This window comes from Pygocentrus nattereri, chromosome 22, assembly GCF_015220715.1.
Source record: "Pygocentrus nattereri isolate fPygNat1 chromosome 22, fPygNat1.pri, whole genome shotgun sequence".
Lineage (NCBI taxonomy): Eukaryota > Metazoa > Chordata > Actinopteri > Characiformes > Serrasalmidae > Pygocentrus > Pygocentrus nattereri.
In genome coordinates, this window is record NC_051232.1 from 22646350 (window position 1) to 22668932 (window position 22583).

Sequence of the window (22583 nt, forward strand, 5' to 3'; positions counted from 1 at the left end):
GCAACAGTTGTGAGTGGAAAACTGTGGGAGCCGTATTGGCGCAAAGCGCTCAGCAAGATTGCTAAAAAGCTTAGCTCTTCTCTACTTTATGCAAATGAGAAGGGAGTTTTGCCAGACAGCACCCAATCAGACTCAAATGTACAGACACATTAAAACAATAATCCCACCTGATACCAATCTTGGTTGCCAAGATCACAGGATTTTGTGGCACATAATGTATCCTACCTACTATGATCAGTTTAATTAGTTATATATATATATATATATATATATATATATATATATATATATAGTAAATAACAACAACAAAAAAATCAGCTCAAACTTTTCAGCATGTCCTGAATTCCAGTTAAGGTTCCAGCCAATAATTTTGCACCTCTAACATTCAGTTATTAACTGTTTTTCACAGGATCAAAAGTGCAGTTTCTGCATGTATTTCAAGTCTTAAGTAGTGACAACCAGAGGTGGACGAAGTACACAAATCATGTACTTGAGTTAAAGTAGATAAAATATTACTCCAGTAAAAGTAGAAGCCCTTACTCTAGACCTCAACTTGAGTAAAAGTACAAATGTATTTGGCTTCAAATGAACTTAAGTATCGAAAGTAAAAGTACTAAAAGATTAATTATGGCTCTAATGTCCTGGTATAATTTTTGTAACAAGACTCGCTTCATGAACTCATTTTAGGTGAAAATCCTCCAGTGTTTCTCTTGGTAAACCAGTCTTTTAATAGAATGTCATTAATTAGTGACGCTGGCATCTATTAAAATCATCATAAGCACAAAACACAGAACACTTGCTTTAAACTCAGGTTCACAAATAAGTTTTCCTTTACTATATTGACCTGTAGGTCTCTGTTCATAAACATAAACTAACCCAAACTAATTTACTATGAAATGAAAGTGTTTGTATAAATTCAGAAAAAAGAAACATGCCAGTCACAACTGCATATGTGTACATATTATATATTGTGCTCTATTTACACAAAGTTAGGTTAGTTCATCATTTAGGTGACGTATGTGCTCCCAAATTTTTATGCTGCTGCACTGACATTGATCCGTGCATTTGCACTGGGTCGGTATGACCAGCAGGTCAAAACAAGCTCAGAACAAAGTGACCGCTGTGCCCTGATTGGTGTTTTTGCTTTGCACTTCTTTTGTTTTGACATGTTACGTTTTTATACGCACAGAAACCAAAAGGAACGACAGATTTCACAAAATGCAGTGGAGTAAAAAGTCAGATATTTGACTTTGAAATGTAGTGGAGTGAAAGTAAAAAGTCACCCAAAATGGAAATACTTAAGTAAAGTACAGGTACATGAAAAAACTACTTAAGTACAGTAATGAATTACATTTACTCAGTTACTGTACACCACTGGTAACAACTAACTAATGTATACACAGTCAACTAAATGCCCTTGTTTTAGTGCAGGGTCCAAAATAGTAATAAAACAGCTTGGTTTGACACAGCTGTTTTTTTCACAGCTGATCTGAATAAAACTTAATATGACTCAATGCATCCTCTACAGGAAAAAAATTAAAGATGATATTTATAGCACAATTTAATGCACAATTTATTTAATTGTTGAATTTAACATATTGGAAAAAATGAAACATTAAAATGTGCCATAATGTACAAGCGCTGAAAACAGCCCCTGATCATTAAACCATCATGCATCTTGTTAGGGAGCAGGAAAAAAGTAGAGTTTTGAGCAATATGTTTTTAAAAGAGTGAGTCAGAAGTGGAGACTCACAGATCTGAAAGTTTCGAAAAGGTGGTTTCTGTGAAATATTTCTCTCACAGTGCTCTTAGAATAGATTACAGAATAGCAGAGGCTGTCAGCTACCACACAAATAACTTGTGATAAACAAACACCTGCAGTCTGTGCAATAAGTGAGAGTCGTTTGTACCTGGTGACAAAAACAGAACCCTACTTGTGAAAACAGTCCCTGGATTCGGCTTCAAATCTGAAACATTCATCGCTTTCAGCACTTTCATTTCTTCATCAGCTCTCTCTCCATCATTTTCTCAGATACGCTGATGAAAGTGAATGTGTGTCCTTCCATCTCTCTCTGTTTTACTGTTCCTCTATCCAACACCACTATCCCTCCATCCGTTCCCTCTGCCCCCCAAATCTTCTGGTTTAACGGGTATGGATGATAGGTCTGGGTGGTTGGCGTAGTGAGATACGGTTGCCGTGGTGAGGTATGCTTGTGTCATGCGGCCCGACAGGCGGAGTGATGCGCGTACAGATGGCAGCTTCACTTACAGCCCAGAGAGAGAGAGAGAGAGAGAAAGAAAGGAGCACAAATAAAAGTGAAAGAGCTAATAAAGAACACAGCTGAAAGCAAGAGAAAGATGAAGAATACAGAATATAAGAAAGAAAAAAAGAGGGTGAGAGTAAGAAAAAGAGAAAAAGAATGACCTTCACATTGCTGCATAGGTCATAATATACAAATACACATAGTTCATTCCCGGAAAAGACAGTCATTTGAGTCCACAACATTTGATGTCAAGCTTAAATAAACATGTGAATTCAAAGACCACAATTACCATAGTGTGTGAGTTCCGACGACCGTGCTCTCTCTCTCTCTACACACAGATAGATAGATAGATAGATAGATAGATAGATAGATAGATAGATAGATAGATAGATAGATAGATAGATAGATAGATAGATAGATAGATAAACAGCTCTCTACACAGTGACTCGGCTGATCCCATAGGTGTTCTATGGGATTCAGGTCTGGAGAAAGTGCAGACCATTCCATTTGTGGTACCCCAGTCTCCAGCAGTCATTCCCTAATGATGCTACCTCACTGAGTTGGAGCACTGTCATCCATGAAGATGAAATTAGGCCTGTGTTGTTCATGCAGAGGCACAATGGCTGGATTAATGATGTTATTCAAGTAATATGGGCCACTGGGTCACTGTACCATTCACAAAGTGTAGGGTAGTTCTGTATTGACTAGACACACCTACCCACACTAACACCACCACCTTGCCTTTAAGCTCCTTGTTAGCAAACAGCAAGTTTGATAATTATCGTGATATAACTTTCCTCAACAGAGTGATACGACATGTTCGATATAGTTTCGCTTTAATACACCACTCTCACACTTCCACATTGTAATTTTAGCAGCATTATATTCAAAGACGGGGGATCATGCAGCCCTGATTTAAATGAAAGTAAACTGAGGAAGCTGTGAGGCACTGGAAAGCAGGAGAGCACTATCTTTCCAGGCTAGCTGTTTTTAGCAGCTGGCTAACTTGAAGCAGTGCTCCGTCACTCACACAACACGGCAAATTGATGATACTGTAGATCAAACAAGACACAAAAGCACCGCTTTCAGGTCAAAAATACCTAAAAGGAGGACTCAGTTTGTCTGGTGTCAGATATATTGCGATTCACCCCTTAAACTACTGCGACAGAATAGAGGAATCCAGCCGTCTGCTAGCATGTGTCAGCTAGCATGTGTTAGCATGAATACTGCGATACACTCTGATATGGTTGTGGTAGGAGTGATGGCAGTAAGACGGTGTGATTGACCTACCAAGCTAGCTAATGTTTGCTGTTCGTACTAATCTGACGCTGAGAAACTAAACAGTTTAGCTCTTCTAATCTTTTCTTTCTTAAATTATGACTTTTACAATAATTGCAGCCGTGCTTTTCTGGCTGATAAAAGCTCACCAGAAACTTTCTCCCACTCTCCCATGACAGATTTGTGGAATGTTCCATTGTTTCGTGAGTGTTTGTGTCACGGTTGGCCCCTCCAGGTCCTGCCCATGTGTTCATGTTTTGGTTTAGCCCATGTGCGTTTGTTTTGGTTTAGCCCCCTCCTTTCATGACACCGCCCCTGATTGTCTCCACCTGTTTTCCACCTGTCCCTCATTTTCCATGTGTATTTAAGCCCTGTGTTTGGCCCTTCTGTTTGCTGATCTTTGTCCTTGTCCTGTTTAGATCTTTGTTTGTAGTTTGAATTGTCGTTTGACGCGTTTTGATTTGTTTGATTGTATTGCTCTGTTGTTTGCTTTGTTTGTTATCTGTTGTGTTGTTGGTCGTTATATGCTGTGTTGGATGTTCTGTTTGTTCTGTTGTATTCTGGTTTATGTCATGTCTGCCCATGTCTATCTATACTGGCTCTATGACCCTGGACTGTCTCGACCCTGATTTTGGATTTGCCCTTAACAAATCTCGCTTATCTCAGCACGTGCGTACGCCTCCTCGCTCCATGTTACAGTTTGTTGTGTTCTGACCCTAAAGGTTAGTTTAAAACAGAAATTAAACAACCAGAAGAAAAAAAATCAGCCTTCAAAATTTGAAAGAAATAATGAATTGACATTTATCGCGATATGTACCAATATCGAACAATATTAATTTTATTTATTGTGATAACATTTTTGGCCATATCACTCAGCTCTAGCTGAGACATACATCTGTTTCCACATTAATAGTAATCTATAAAATTACCATTTCAAAATCTAATCTAAATGTCCACCTTGGCTGGAGCCTATCCCAGCAGTCTTCGGGCGAAAGGCAGGATACACCCTGGACAGGCCACCAGTCCATCTATTATGGTGTCATGTTTGTAATCTGTAGTTAATTTACTGAGGTCTGTACTTTTTGCATGACTCACATTTCTGTATCTTATAACAACTGTGTTTATACTATGCTCTCTCTTTATACTGCTTATTTATTATACTGCATGTACTGCAGAGATTTGAGCCTGCTTTGCAGTGGTGCATACTTCTAAGACCTTGGGTTAACTGCATTGTGTGTTCTCTAAGTCTATAAGTCTACACTTTAACAGAAAGCAGGGCACAAACAGGGTAAAATGTAACATGGGCTGTTGATGTTAGCGACTCAAGTAGAGCATGGTCCTGGTCATCTTAGCATGATAGCAACATCAACAGCAATTGGTCAGATATGCCCTAAGATTAACCCTTAAAATACTTGTGGTCAGTAAATATGCATAAGTGAAATACACAATCAGCCAGGTATAAAATAGGGACTAACACAAAGACAAGAACATGCAATCAAGATGTAAAAAGGACAAGGACAAAAGGCAAAAAAAAAAAAAAAAAATGACACACAGGAAAGCTATAAAACCCCACAGAATGAATCGCTCAGTAGCTCTACTTACAAAAACAATACTTAACAAAGAGCTAGGTTAAAGCCTGGTCAGATGACAAACAAGACAGGTTAATCAGATCAGTATTCATGTGAGCTGGAACAAGGATTGGCAGTGGATGGTGGTGTGACAGTCATGTGGTCTCCCAGGAATTTCTGGAAAGTGTAGTTTGCCAAAGAGTCAGGTCCGGAGGGATATGTGAGAGTTAGGTTACAGCCTCCACACAGCAGGATTAGTTACTCATAAGACAGTGTTACAACTAAGAACCCAAAAGTAAACAACAAGAGAATCTCCATATCTCCCAATATACATTAAAATGTTTTTGCAAGTTTTTTTTATGCAAAGATTCATTAAAAATACACCAAGGATACATTTTAAAATAACTACATTTTATTAAGTTATTAGCTTTTCTACTAATGACTGATATTAGTGATGGTCTTTCTGGCTGATCATATTCATTTTGGTGAATATATTTTATGACACACTATTAATTAACTCTTGAATTAACTCTGTTTCTAATTGATGACTGTTACAATTCACTGCTTAGTCTGTTACAACTGTCTCTGCATGTGAGGTAAGATGTAATATTTGAGCTCATTCCACTTTCAGCTGAACTGTTTGGAACCAGTAGTATGTAACAGAGATATGTAGGTTGTATGTATAGGTTGTGTAGGTTGCATGACTAATCTTAATTAAATATTTTTAAATGAAAAAATGTGTTGGGTTGTGCCATGGTATCCCTTAGTTCATGTTCTTGATTGTGGAACTGCCCACAAAACATACAAACATATGTAACCTCATCCGAATCTAAGCAGCTCCAACTTAACACCTGTTGCAAGGACATTTACGAGAAATTCTATTGTGTTTCTCTAAATTGAATAATAACTCAGTGCCTCCACCTTTAAGTTGGAAATCACTGCTAACTGCAGCAGACTCCTTCCCCTTCTCTATCTCTCTCTCTCCTTCTCTCTCTAAGTGGATGTTTATGGCAGGAGGTGATTACTGTGTAGAGTGCTGTTCCAGTGCATTAGCATTTTATTACTCCATTAGTTACTCCTTGCTTCCATTCGCGATGCTCTGCAGAGCCAGACACCTTCCACAGAGGAAGGTTTATTTAGAATGTAAACACCTACTTGGATATGTACACCCCCCCCCCCCCCACACACACAAATTTAGATGGTATAACACTCTTCAAGCTCCACAGGGCTATGGTGTTGCTACTCTTACTCAAATTTTCCATTTTAAGTATTTGAATTAGCAAATAAATCAGGGAATCCAGAAAATTCATAAAGAGGTTGACATTTATCAAAAGGAAGGCATTCACTCTGCTAGTCAGCGATGAGCTCTTCACAGGTGCTGTAGATTTTCCTTTTCTTTTAAAAGTACTGTGTACTGGATCTGGTTGAGTAACATGCAGATACTCTCAACTACTAACTACTCAGATAACCGTCCCATGTCACCTAAAAGATCTTTAAATGCTGAAATCACTATTTGGGTATTCATTAGGCTGCATCACAGAAAATCAGGCCGATATATAAAGACCAACAATGCTTAAACATCTCATATTGTGTAAAAATGTGTGTGTGCATGTAATGATATTACAATAATAATCCAAAACATAATACAACACCCCTGATATGTTGCTTTACTGGCACAGGTGTGTGTCTTTTAATATATATGCCTCATAGTTCAAGTGCAACCCTAAGTAAGAAAGTAATTTTCAGATGCTAAACATGTCTTTTCTGATCAACTATGTTCACAATACAGTATACTGTACTATGTATAGAAACTAACTATCGATACAGCCTGTATCACTGTATAGATGTCTATCACCAGAAGCTTAGATATTATGATTATATGATACATTGCCATATTGATTTATTTAACACAACCTTACTGGCAAACATCTCTTCCATTTCTGTACAAAAGCACTTCAACTGCGCTCTATAGTCAGTAAACTCAAATCCTAGAGAAGCCATCATGTTATTATATCAGTAACAAACCTTTTCCAGTTTCAAAATGTAGTCTAAATATCTCCTTCTTAATATCCATGATGAGACACTGATTCAAATACTCTTCTCTTTCCTCATCTATCATGTATTTAAATGAGCCCCAAATGTGTCCAGTCAGATTTTGGGTGTGTATTTACAAGGTTTACACCTGCCCATCAACATCCAGCCTCAGCCAAAGCCTCTGACACAATCAATGAAATAAAAAGACATAAACAAAACATAAACAGACATAAATAGGACATACAGTTCAGCAAAGGTTTTTAATCAATCCATTCTTTTTACCTTCACTGTCTTCTACTGGTTGAGTTTATCAACTTCTGCCAATGCCCTCTTGATAATAGCTTCATCTGCAAAGCAGAAGTACATAAATAGTAAACATTATAATTCATTATATTGCAAGTTACTTCAACACAGACACATAAACTAATAAAATGGCCCATTAAAATAAGGAGTAAACTAGCAAAATAAATGGCCCAGTTTTACCCCTCAGCAAGGGATTCTCGTGGTATAATTCATATGGATAAGGTTTCCTCAACATTTAAACCCACTCAGTCACTCACTGTAAGAAGCACTGGCATCGTTTCAGGGGATCATATTAACATTATTGTGGACCATCTATCCCTGTAGTTTTGACCTCAAAGTATTGCATGTTGTCTCTTTATAAAGATAACATATGCATAATCAGGTAATCAGAGCTTTTAGGCTCAACAATAACAGTGGATTAACTAAACAATAACAAACCACGCATAGCCTTTCAAATATTGCAAAATATTTTACTGGAGAAGGAAAGAAGTATCGAAAGATCTCATTACAGGGGAATATCAACTGTTTTTCTCAATTTCTGCATAATTCATTCACTGAGACAAAAAGGGCCAATATCTAGAATTTTTCTTGCATTTTATTTTTTCATCCTGAGGTTCACTAATACCATTTTAATGCACTTTACATGACCCAATTAAAAAGGCTGCTTTTGTGCATTTAAGACTGATGCATGTAAAGGAGCCCTGTTAAGAGTGGCTGCCCTGTATTGTGCCTCATTCAAATGCCACCTGGGCTCTGACACACCTTGAAATCAGTATGTGGTTAAACTGCTGTAGGCTAAATGGATAGACATATGTAAATGTACTGGTTTTCATGACATCACAGCGAATTCAAAACAATATGTTTTTGATGCTTAGTTTCCATGTATGGATTGGATGGACTTAGGAGTGAATGTTTCTGAGTCAATTTTAATCAGTATTTCTATACTACATGTTTTATTTAAGAAAATGGAAGAAACTTTAAATAAAGTTAACCAGAGAAGCTTGGTATTAAAATGGTTCATTGTAGAGAAACTCAGATTTCTCTACAGTGTTAGAGAGGAACAGGGGTCATTTATGTATATAAGCATAGCACATTTAGCTTTTAGATTTAATATTTTATCTTTTAGCAAAATTTTGCTTTTAGAGGCATTAAACTCTTTAGAAGTCTGGTTCCTATCACGACCACTGTGAACAACTCTGACTTGGTAAGAATTTCTCATTAAATCTCTCAGAAAGACTTTGGTTATACCTGAGCCGTTTATTAGTGCCGACATTTTGAAAAACACTATTGCAAAAATGCATTTAAAAGTTTGTGTCCATGTGGTTTTGCTTCTTACTATAAGAGAGCAGTAGGCGAATTGAATCATCAAACTGCCAAGTAATCACTAATGATTTACTAAAAAGTCAATTTTAATTGGTGTTTTTCAACTATTATTTGAGTTTAACTGATAAATCATGACAGCTTTAGAAAATACTAGACAGTACTTCACAGGGGTTTAGTGTCTCCTTTATAGCAGACACACTCTTGCAGCAAATGTAATGGTCAATTTTCAAATTGTCAGGATAATGTTCATGTTATGTTTTATGTGTATGGCATCTGTGTAAAAAATGTGAATAAAACTGAAGGTAAAATGCAAGCATACTGAAGTGCACCATTATTAGACACGATGATTAAAATAATTTAAAGGAATAAACTGGCTTTAATTCTAAACGCTCAAGTTATCTTAATGAAAAGCATTAAAGTATTACATTGGCTAAAATTCTAGCAGGTCATCTTAATGGCTGATTTTCATGTTTAATCTAATGAAAATATTAAAGGAACAGTTTGGCTAAATTGTTAACAAGTTAACTGTTGATTTTTGTGTTTAATATAATGAAAAGTAATAAATTAAAGGAATCAACTATACTTTAACTCCCACACAGTTCCAACTTGGCCACTCAGCAGAGTTAATTTAACACTGAGCTTCATGATGTTTTCATACATACACAGACAAAAACCCAAGCTAAAATAGAGTGGAAGAGTTTTACGTTAATGACGCCCTCTGTGACTTTAGAAAGTAGGCACTGTTCGGCTCAGTAATTCAGCCCACATGGAATAACAAACTTCTCTTACTGCTTTCTGCTGAAAAATCATCACTTGTACTCCTCCTTACAACCTCCGAGAAAAATATCAAACCAGAATTATCACTAGTGGGTGTAATTATTCTTTCACGTGCAGTTTTAGCCACATAAATTTGACTTCTGTCCTATTTTTCAATAGCCAACATAATCTTGAGACTTTGGTGCTTGCAATTAAAGCTGAATTTATAGGGATATATAAAAAGGGGAGTTAGAGCAAGCACATATTTTCAGATGTGGCTCTCCTGAAGAAATAAGATATAATCCACCTGCATATGTGTGTGTGTGTGTGTGTGTGTATATATATATATATATATATATATATATATATATATATATATATATACACACACATACATACATACATACATACATACACACACACACTTATGTGCACAGATACATATGTGTGTGTGTTCCTCTTTGGAAGTGCAAATGTGACTATTTATTTGAAAGAAGTCAGCCAAGATATTCCATTACACTCAACCTCATGCACACACAGAAAGTCAAAGTTGTTTTAAAGTCAAATGGATTGTAACAGGAGAGTCAGAGATGCACCCTGAGGAATAGGTAATGTGTAGAACAAAAAGACTCATAAATATTAGATGAGGAAGTGTATGCATTGCGGTCATACGCTTACAAGTGTAAGCTTCCAAATCAGTGTGTTCTAAAAACCCCCACATACGGACACTGCAGCCATGCAGACAGAGAAAGCACCTGAAATATACAAACTATACAGACACAACAGACACTCAATACATTCTTTAACAAACACATTCACAACGTATACACAGTCATATGAAATTTTTAAAAACGTTTCAGTCAAAATATATATTTTGTTGATTGTTTCAATCAGATGGGGTATTTTTGCAGCTAGGTTTGCACATATGAAATGTTTGACTGGGGTGCGAACAGAAAGTTATGAAACCTTTACAGTGTTTACAAAAACTCATTTTCCATTACATGGGCCCTTTAACATTACACACACACACACACACACACACGCACATCTTCCAAACCATTTCTCCTCCTAGGTTGTAGGGGGTGCTGGAACCTATTCCAGCTGTCATTGGGCGAAAGGCAAGATAAACCTTGGACAGGTCGCCCTTTAACATACTACATAAAATTAAAATAAAAATGTGCCAATTTTTCTTTTCAATAAATTCAGCAAATAAATATTAACTGCATATTAAATTTATAGAAATCTCTTTAGATGATGTACTAACTTATTTACTTCAAAAATATCAAACATATAATAAATAAATAACAAAACATGTAATTTGATCAGGGTTCCTAAACTATTGCATGTGGCTGTACATATGAAAGGTTTAAATTCAGAATTGAAAAGTCTAATCTGAAACAATGAGAACTGTATATGTCTCAAAACTGGGCACTGGTTGTGTCCTATCAAAGCAAAGTAGATGGGGAGGGGGTGGGGCTTATGTAACAGACATGCCTGCTCTCAAATGACTGGGCTTTTTCTTTCTGAAGTGGTTATAAATTTTAGGAGCTGTGATGTTTGGAGTTTTCTTTGTTAGGGGGCAAACAAAGTTCTACCAGAAAACCGAAAGAAATATGAGAAGTTTTACTAGCTTTCACAAGAGTACAAGAGTAAGGAAAGCTAAAATGTGTTTCACTTTAATACCTAAATAATACATCATTTGTATTTTTTTTTGGTTGTTGCTTTTTGTTGTTTATCTTTTATTAAATAAAACAACAGTAACAACAGTGTACTTTTAAACACATTGTCTTAAACTGAAAACAGTGCACGAGGAGTGACCATATTTTAGATTTTCTATGACCAAGTTTCAGTCTGAGCTGTTCAAAAAACCCCTTTGTAGCGTTTTGTTGCGCATTAGACTCAGACTCACTCTGATCTCACTACAACTTCAATCTAGCCAACCTTTACCTGCTCATATACAGGGTGGGCCAATTATATGGATACTCCCAAATAAAATGGGAATGGTTCGTGATATTAACTTCCTGTTTGTGGCACTTTAGTTTATGGGAGGGGGAAAACTTTTCAAGATGGGTGGTGACCATGGTGGCCATTTTGAAGTCGGCCATTTCGGATCCAACTTTAGTTTTTTCAATGGGAAGAGGGTCGTGTGACGCGTCAGACTTATTGAGAATTTCACCAGAAAAACAATGGTATAGACATAGGCATAGACAATTGCCTTCAGATGACCCCAAAGATAAAAGTCTAAGGGGGTCAGATCGGGAGACCTTGGGGGCCATTCAACTGGCCCACGACGGCCAATCCACTTTCCAGGAAACTGTTCATCTAGGAATGCTCTGACCTGACACCCATAATGTGGTGGTGCCCCATCCTGCTGGAAAAACTCAGGGAACGTGCCAGCTTCCAAAGTGTCTTGATTGTCTTGAGTGATTGGTCATCGTGGGCCAGTTGAATGGCCCCCAAAGTCTCCTGATCCGACCCCCTTAGACTTTTATTTTTGGGGTTATCTGAAGGCAATTGTCTGTGCTGTGAAGATACGAGATGTGCAGCACCTGAAACTACGGATACTGGAAGCCTGTGCTAGCATTTCTTCTACAGTGTTGCTATCAGTGTGTGAAGAGTGGGAGAAGAGGGTTGCATTGACTATCCAACACAATGGGCAGCACTTTGAACACATTTTATAAGTGGTCAGAAACTTGTAAATAACTCATGAAAGAATAAAGTTACGTTAAAACCAAGCACATCATTGTTTTTCGTGTGAAATTCTCGATAAGTCTGACGCGTCACACGACCCTCTTCCCACTGAAAAAACTAAAGTTGGATCCAAAATGGCCGACTCCAAAATGGCCACCATGGTCACCACCCATCTTGAAAAGTTTTCCCCCTCCCATAAACTAATGTGCCACAAACAGGAAGTTAATATCACCAACCATTCCCATTTTATTTAGGTGTATCCATATAAATGGCCCACCCTGTAGATTGACATCTTGTACATATTCCATCCATATCTTCTAATCTGGAATAAATATCAGTATTCTATCCCCTGTGTACCCTACATCTCATTTATCTACCTCAGACTCACATACTGCATATATGGAAGTGTACTATTGTACGTTATAGCCTTTATTTCATAACATTACTGTATAAAAACTGTGTATTGGACTGGGGCAAAACTGGTGTATACTAACGTGTATATTGTACATATAAAAGTCTAGCGTGTTTGTGTGTATTTGTTTTTTCTTATATATTTTTATTTCCGTACTTCAAGGGGGCTACTGATGAATCGCTGCCAGAGTAATAAAAACTGAGTTTCTTTTCTAATTTCTAAAAAGGATTGTGCAGAATATTTTATATATTTTTATTTGATTTTATAAACTGTCATAATCAATCACAGCCCTTACTGTGTGAATTGTGCAAATATGAATAGATTAACGCAATGAACTCTGTGTTAGATTAATGAAATTTACATTTCTCATGGAAACACAGAGATATAAGCACCAATGATGAATCCGCTTCAGTGTGTGAAATCAAACCCAGCCTACTAGTACCTAATTTTCATATCATTTACATGAAGCATGCCCCCTAATTCAGGCAGATGTTTCAGTACAGAGACAATAAAATTACAACATTCAGCAGCTTGTGAGCTGATGTCTGAGCTCATAGGTGGAGTTTGCGATCAAGCAGTGAGTGCACTGCTCTTCTATAACTTTATAGTGTTAAAATTTCAAAGAGCAGATGAATGAACAGAAGAAGTTTGTTTCATTAAGAGATAAGATTATGAGAAGATTATGCTTTTGCACTAGCTGTATATTATATTGTTTATTTTTAGGACATGTCAGTAGTAAAAAAAACAGGGCAACAGGGCAATATGTTCATAAATGGAACATGGAACATGGAATACATGCTGATGTGCATGTAAAATAAATACATTCACCATTCACTGTTGCACTGAATGTACATGAATTTAGTGCTATTGTTATTTTATGCTTTTGGCATTATAGATGATAATAGTTGCTATGTATAATATTTATATCTATCTATCTATCTATCTATATATATATATCTATATATATATATATATATATATATCTATATCTATATCTATATATATATATATATATATATATATATATATATATATATATATTTAACAGTTTTGGTTATGCTGTAGTCAAGTTGTCCTTGGAAGTTCCAACCTATAACTTTGAAAGTCGTAAGTATGACGAATTGTGTTCAAGTGGTTTAGGCCAGAAACAAACAATGTAGATGCACTGGTAATAATGTTTTTAATTTTCTTTTGCTTTTGTCATTAAATCATTTTATTCTGTAATACTGTCTATGAGATATGTACTGTTTCTATATTGTTACAAGCATTACATAACCTGGTTGTATTTGTATCTTTAACTGTGGATGATTTTAGCCTGCAGTGTTTATGTGCGGATGCTGAATAACTGAAATAGAACAAGTGGCTATGATTGCATTTTTGTTGGAAAAATGGAAAAATCTTAGTGTCCCACTAGTAAATCGTCGCTGTCAAAAAAACAAAAAACAAGTATCTGCATGTTTAGCCATTTTTTGTTTTCTGCTTAATTTGAGCTTAGCAGCTGTACTTTACATTGTGCAAACAATTCATGACTGGACCAGTAGAAATGCTCCAAATTTGCTTTAAATAAAATTATTTATATTAACTTATATTTAAAGTAAAGAACTTTTTGCCCTCTCCTGTAGTCAGCAACAAAAACTAACAAAGTGGTGGCGTTTATGTGTGATCAGGTGGTAAATATGATTTTTCCAACACAAGGCAGCAGTAGTTAACTACAAATCCAGCATTTTTCAGGTTGTTATCAACTATGACACAAACTCCTACATACACACATAGTCCTACCAGGCACTGGTTTAATTGCACAGATATGCCAAACATGAAATTAGTTTGTATGTTTGTATATAGTTTATATGCTATTAAAATTGTTTTAATGAAAATCAATATAAAAATTACATTTTAAATAAGGTAATACTGAACGACCCAACACCATTTGAAAACTAACTGTTGTTTCAATATTTGTTATTGCAATAGTTGTTTTTTCTCCCCTTCTGGTGTAGGTTCACTGTGACTTGATAACAACAGGATGTGCTAACAGCACCACTTACTGGAGAAACTTCAGACAAGTGATTTCTAAAGTTACGTCCATGTGCTTTACATATTTAAGAAAAAGTGTTTTTCGATGTCATAGAGGAATTCAGCTATAGATGCCTTTGGAAAAGTTAGCCGTTTTAATCACAGGGACACTTAAACTGTATTAAATATGCTGCAAAATGATCAGAGACAGTATGCCACTCCTTACAGTGTTTTGACTGTAAAGGTTATATATACATATTATTTAATGTTATTTAGCAGGCTGTTTAAAGGTAACTTAGTCCTCTTTAGCTCTCTGTCTCTGTCCAAGCACAGCAACTGGTGATTATCACATTTTTAGTATAGTCATCAAATTACTTGTCAATCATCAACAATATCCAATTGCATCACATCATCACTCAGGCCTAGTACACAATTTTGATGAATAAGGGTCATTACACTGAAACACAATTGCATCTTCATAACACACATTTGCTGTATTGTGTGCAAGTACAATGTAAACATACATAAAATGTCCTGGCTGAAACTGAAGAGTGCCCCAATTTTCTCTCTCTCTCTCTCTCTCTCTCTCTCTCTCTCTCTCACACACACACACACACACTCATTTACACATAGAACTCTGAAAGACCTATATTTTAGCACTTCCATAGCTACTGGGCTTGGCTGAACATTTCCATGTCTAATGTCTTCTGTCTCTAATTACTCTTCATCATAATAGTCCCATAGAGCCCAGCAGAGCACATGTGCATGTGTTTCTTTCAGCTGGAGGGCCCTAATTCAAAAGCATCACAATAATGTGAATTACACTGGGGATGGGCTGAAAGTACATGCACATATTCGTTTTGCACACATTTGTGTATAGTAAATGTGTGTGTGTGTGTGAGAGAGAGAGAGAGAGAGAGAGAGAGAGAGAAGGTGTGTGTTCAAGAGGTGTTCTTTCTATTTAGTGTTCTTTTCCCAGGTGTAGGCTGCCTGGTTGGGAGAGGGGACATCATATACAAAATGCATACAGTTTATAAAGCAAAAGTTTAAAAAGTTTTAAAAAAGGTGGAGACAATCAGGGGTGGAGCCATGAAACAAGATGGCAGGACTGAAAACCAAAACAGAAGCACATGGACAGGCCTGGGAAGTAAACAACATGAGCACATGGACAGAACTGGGAGGGGCCAACCGTGACATTATTTGCATTATGATTTTTGGATAATTTATCTACAAATTTTTGTGCACACATTTTAATAATTTGATAAGTTTACATATGGAAAAGATGTTCTCTGTAGAGTATGTTCAACTAGAAAATTAGTAAAATGTCATTTGACCAGTGGTGCCCAAATCATCTTTTGTATTCCCTGAAACACGGAATTCCAGTAAAATCATGCAATCACAATGCCACCATCAAGTTTATGTGGCTGCACGATGGAGGTTTGTTATGAGATGACAAAGCTAAAATTGACCCAGCAAAGGCAGTTACCGAAGAACATTTAGTTTAAAACTAATGTTTGTGTAATAACCAATACATTTGACTGTATTATTTGATTTGGTTGCTGTACTGATAACAAAAGGGAGCTGACATCTAACAGGTTGAAATTTCCACATTCTTGCACAAACCACATTCTAGTACACTAAATAGTATGTAAAAAACAGCACAATACTGTTAGATGTGTACTGATCAGTTTAGCAGATAAAGTATAAAAGTGTGTGGTTTGGGACATAGCAGTACATCAATTAAATGCATTTAACACACTTGAATGTGACTGCTACACCATTTAAGACGGAAAACTGAAATAAGCTGGTGAATGGAAGTCAGCTTCAGCTTTATACATACATGTTTAAGAGCCTTCACAGTTTTTATTCATTTTTGTACAATCTCACGCATTCAAAATATCTGAACTTGAGAGATATGTGGGTAATACTTAAGATAACCCTTTCTGACAGTGTTTTCTGGAGACTGCAAAGTGTCTTGTCCCTTTTTTGTAGTCATTTTAACTATTTTGCTTGGCCTTTGTCCACCTGCAGGATTTCTTACAAGGAATAAATGTCTAGTATAACAATTTTGGGACTAAATGTGGATGGGAATGTAAACATCTTAGGGTGGGAACAAACTAAGAGTGAAATTATTAAACCAATCCAATGTCTCTTGAAGGCGGAGCTCAAAGTAGGGGAAGCTGCGCTTGTCAACATTATACTGCACAATAAATCTGTGCTTGGCCCTGTGATTGATTATAACGCAAGTTACTGCAGCTGAAAAGTTCCCCCAAACACTTTAGTTGTGACCCGGAATGATGAGGCGAATGCATACGCTGAGATTTATTCTGGGCAAATCCAGTTTCGTGGTCAAAACAGTCCAATACATAAAAACAAAAATACATATGTATTCACCTCTAAGCAATGCTCTGAACCTTATTCTCAAGTCACTGAATAAGGCTGCCAAAATTTCCTATCCATTTCTGTGCTGTGACATGCATATACAGCTGAAATCTCATTTGCATTAAAAAAGACCTTATTCCCCTATTATGCACAATAATGAATTCATAAACCATCAGTTTTTTGTGTTTTAAACATCACGTTGTAAACAACTGGCCAGATCTGTTACACTAAACTTTGACAACCTGTCAGCAAGTAGGCATATTAGTTTCCCTTCAGTTACTATCTTCAAACAGAATATTGGATGTGGTTTCACTGCAGAGATTTTATGCATTCAGCTCACTTCAGATAAAACCAAAAAAGGCATTTGTGAAACACAAATTTAAAAAAAAAAAAAAGTATTTTACTAGTTAGCTTGCTTCACTTGTTTTACTAATTGTACTCTGGATACTAAAAGAGCATGCACTTGTTGGATTTGGGGGCAGGTGTTATAAGGGTACCCTTGTTTGTGGCAGATTTTGCAAGTTGTCCCTAGATATGTATTCACTATGAGATTACATCTGCCTAGCAGGCCTGTAGCTGCAGCAACAGTGAAGCTAAAAGCTATTTGCGAGTTGTAGCTTTCCTACCAAAATGGTGATGAAGTGTTCTTAATGACATTATCAAACACTATGAATTTAGATACATAAATAAAATCCTAAAAATTCTAGATCGTGTCAGATGGTGTGCTGGTGTGTGCGTAACGTTTGCACTCTCAGTGAGACCTACTTTAGAAGGTAGTGCAGTATCGGGGACCGACCTCTCTCTCTCTCTCTCTCTCTCTCTCTCTCTCTCTCTCTCTCTCTCTCCCTCTCTCCCCCTCTCTCTCTATCAGGGTTATTCTATAAAAAGGTGCTGCATAGCTGTGGTCCCTTTGGTGCCCATTATGGCCTGGCTACCATTCATCACCAGCAAGTAAGCATTTCAGCTCTACATGCACCAAGAGAACTCAAGACCCATTCATTAACACACAGAGAGTTCTCTCTTTCTCTGCTGTTCTTTTCTTAGCATCTGCCCCACTGTTCCCTCTCTCTCTCTCTCTCTCTCTCTCTCTCTCACCTGTACACTACGGAGCTGCACTCTTTCTGCTGACGAGCTACTTTTATCCTCACTCTCTCTCATGTTTTTTCCATGCTGTCACAATCTCCCTATCTTTCCCTTTTATTTTCCCTTTGCCATCTTTTCTCCTGTCTTTGCCATTGTGTCTATGCTTCCCCCCATCATTTTAAATGCCCATTCTGCAATTTTGACACTGCATCAATAATAAATCCCATTACAACAACCACCATTTCCCAAGTGAAGAGAGGAGGGATTGGACCGTTTCTTCTCTTTTCTCACAGCAGAAGTGCAGATACGCTGACCACAGACGAAAATAGCAACACGGCTCGCCGGTAAATGTGCAACTGACACATTCTGGATACCAGCCAAGAGATGCAAGTGGCTAGTTACTTTCCTTCCCAGCCTAGAAAACATGAACCTGCCAGCATTCCTCTCTAAACCCAGTGGAATTCTCAGATTCTCTCAGGGGAGATCACTGAACCTCAACCCAATCCATTACTACACAAATGTCACGTTCAGCACTGGAGCTGTTAGCTTGATTTGGTGTTTGCAGATGGTACTCGTGACTTCATGTATCACTGCTGTTAGCTTGCCTGCTAACAGTTTCATTAGTTCCTTATCTAATGGTCAAATCAGAGTTGTGATGATGAATACACTCTTCAGTCATTAAGGTTGTAAATCAGTGTTTTTTAATAGAAGGCATGAAGTAACGCCGTACAGCACAGCTTAGTGATTTATAAGGATGCAATTATCAAATATTTTCATTTAACTTTTCATGTTATACCAGTCATTGTGGTAGTCCTGTACACAGTCAAGTCCAAAAATATTTGTGCATATTTGGCAGTGACAATTTCTGTTATTTTACCTCTGTACACCACCACAATGCGTTTGAAATGAACAAGTCAAATGGTGACTTTCAGCTTTAATTCAAGGAATTAAACAAAAATAGTGCATCAACCATTTAGGAATTACAGCCATTTTTACACAGTCCTTTTATTTTCACAGGTTCAAATATAATTGGACAGTTGACTGATAAGCAGTTTCATGGCCAGGTCTGGCCTGACAGGTCTGACAGATTAAAGAGATAAAAGGTCTGGAGTTGATTTAAACTGTAAAAATAGCTGTTTATGGGAATACGCGGTGCTGATGCAAGTGAGGAGAGGCATCATTAAGATGAAAAAAAAATTATCTAGGAGTATCCAAATCAACAATTGGTACATTCATTAAAAGAAGGAATACACTGGCAACACCAAAAGGCCTGGAAGAGAGCTAATGAATGATGGCAGAATTCTCTCTGCTATGCAGAAACACTCCTTCACAACACTCAGTCAAATCAAAGATATTTTAAAGGAGACTGGAGTATCATTGTCAAAGTCTACAAGCAAGATATGCCTTCATAAACAAAAATGTGTCATTAACCTCATGATTCTAACCACTGGTAACACTCAAAAACATCTAAACATCTAAAAAAGCCTGCCCAGGTTTGGAATAAGATCGTCTGGACAGATGAAACCAAGATTAACTTCTACCAGAAACATGCTGCAAAACTGATAGGGTGACATTTCACAGTGCACATGGATAATGACCCAAAACATGAAGTATGACTGCAAAAGCAACCCAAGAGCTTCTTAAGACAAAGAAATAAAATGGTCTTGAATGTCTGAGTCAATCACCTGACCTCAACCCAATTGAGCACTTTTTCTTACTTACTAAAGACAAAACTGAAGGCACAAACAAGCCATAACTGAAGATGGCTCCAGTAAAGTATGCTAAGTGTGGAAACTCAGTATCTGGTTATATTCAAGTCCCAAGACTTCAGGTAGCCAGTGACTGGTAAGGATTTGGATCCAAGTATTAAAAATAACCCTTGTATTTATAATTATCAGTCCTATTACTTTTGAGCCTGTAAAAATGGAGAGACTAGGTAAAACTTGACTAATTCCTCAACAGGTAATCTAATATTTTTCAATTATAAGTTATCAAAATATTACTATAAATTATTAAGTTTATATTCCCGTGAATTGAAGCTGAAACTCTACAGTGAAACCACACCTTAACTGCTTCATTTCAAATCCACTGTGGTGGTGCAAAGAGGCAAATTTACAAAAATGTGTCACTGTTCAAATACTTATGGATCTGACGAAATTAGAAAAAATGCAGACACTCAATCTGTTAATAAACCATCTGGTGTTAAGGTTTGGAATAGGTTGAACTTTAGCCTAAAGCTAAGTTTACTATTTTGCCTTACAATGCCCTGCATGTATCTCTTAGTCAATAATTGTTAACAAAAAATTAGGGCAAAATTTTCTGAAAACCATCATAAACAATGTCTCAGACATCAGTCAGGACATTCATAACCGCTTCATGTAATACATTTCTGTGAGGGAGTGTTTAGGTGCATTAAACACTAAACATTAATATTTATTTAGTTGAATGTTAACTAAAGACAGGCAAAGCATCTCAAAATAGAAGTCCTACCATGTAGCAAATTGCTGTTGTCAGAAGGCAAACACTGCATCTCTAAAATGGTAACTTTACAGGAGGAGGAAAAAACCTACTTTACTTTTAATGTAAACTTAGTAGTATTTTTTATTAAACTTTTAGTAAACTTAAAAATTCAAAATATTCCTTTTACTATTCAGTCCAGACAGTCCATGTATTTAAAGTAAGCTTCAAAAACTTCAACAGTCCATGTTGATTTCATCACTTTTGTGATGTCACAGAAATCATTGTATTTACACATTGCTGCACAGTGTGCAGCAGTTTAGCCTCACCAATTCTTTTAAGTTATATAGAAAGTTTCATCCTGGACTGGTTTTTGAGTTAAGCATAATGCCACCCCAATCAGAAAATGCTTATGTAAGACTTAATTATTTAATTAGTTAATTAAATAAACGATTTAAGTGGACATAAGTACTTCTCAGAGAGAAATAGATAAAATGAAAGAATAGAAAGGAAATGTAGGATCTGAACGTAACGTGACGAAAGTATCAGACGCTTGTGGCTGTTAAAAGAAGGTTGTTTAATAAACGCCAAACAACTGTAGTCAAAAAGGGGCAAATCACAAATGTAGTCAAAGTCTAAGACATAATGTCAAAACACAGATCCAACCAAACAAGCAAAGGTACCAAGAGATGAGGCAGAAATCGTAAACGGGAAGAACGGAGCAAAAGGTCAAAAACACGGTAATCAAACAGAACAGACAGAAAACGCTCAGTAGTCTCATATGAATCAAACTCCACAACATGTCTAGCTAAAGCCTGGGCTTAAGTACTCTAAACTGTTAGTCTTATGACCACACATACACAGGTGCAGAGAGTTACAAGTCAGATGATTGTGAACGCTGATAGGAGCGCTCGTGAGAGTTCAAAATCACATGGGATTCCACAGAATCCTGGGTAATGGAGTCCTCTCCTAAGTTGAGTCTGAGTGTGGATGTTCCATCACCTGATCTCCCAGAGTATTCTCGGAGATGTAGTCCTTTCCTCCATAGAGGAAGCCGAATGTGAGACACTGAACTCTTTAAGGAGCTGCAGAAGAAACACTGAATAGATTTTAATACAGAATGTAAACCAAATAATTGTAGACGTCAAGTAAGGTCTTTCTGAAGCTTAAGTGCAACAACAGCACCCTTTATTGCAAAATTTCTCATTGCTAAATTTCGTTCAGGATCAATGCCATACCTATCTATCTATCTATCTATCTATCTATCTATCTATCTATCTATCTATCTATCTATCTATCTATCTATCTATCTATCTTTCTTTCTTTCTTTTAATTTTAACTTGGTTTGTGGGATTTTAAACAAATGTTCCAAAAACTCCTGCTGATTAGCCTCTAACACCACCAAACAGCTGCACAATCCACTCTAGCAAAGACTTCGGCAGATGCACTTCCTCCACAGGCTCCTTCTCTTTCATTCAGACCAGTTTTATGATATGTGAGCAGTGAGGTGGGATTGGACTCAAAAATGATGAAGATGAGTGATGATGATGTTTGTGATGGGGGACACAGTCACCTTCAGTTTGCTGCTGGTGACCTAGTACTGCTCTAATGTTAGCCGCCTGACACTTCCACTTCAAAAGATGATATCTTAACAACTGAAAATATCCACAATCCAGCCAATATATCCAATTTTTCTCCAAGTGAGATACATCTTCTTACTTTAGCTTATTTCATGACACCCCCCCCCCCACACCATGCAAAACCTTTTTTTTTGTTAGTATACAAAGTTAGTATCTGTTAGTATAGCAATTGAAAATGCAGACAAAATGCATTTAAAAATAAATTAAACTCAAGCAATATTTCTTTAACTATGTTAATAATAATCTCTATTATATTAAGTACTAACATTCCTCTATATTTTACTACAGTATACAAATAATTTGTCAATGTTTTACTATTTCATCTGTCATAACAAAACCTCCAATTTCCATTTTTTTGTTTTTCATTGTTTGACACTACCTG

At 36.7% G+C, this 22583-nt stretch overlaps 1 long non-coding RNA gene across 1 annotated transcript in view; it reads right to left on the reverse strand.

The window, feature by feature from the left end:
• Positions 1–1955: 1955 nt before the first annotated feature.
• Positions 1956–22583, reverse strand: part of LOC108427434 — a 46831-nt gene continuing 26203 nt past the window's right edge. The window contains exons 2-3 of the long non-coding RNA XR_001857847.1: positions 7427–7491; positions 1956–2259 (exon numbers count right to left, since the gene is read on the reverse strand). This is a non-coding gene — a long non-coding RNA (uncharacterized LOC108427434). The remainder of the gene's footprint in view (positions 2260–7426; positions 7492–22583) is intronic.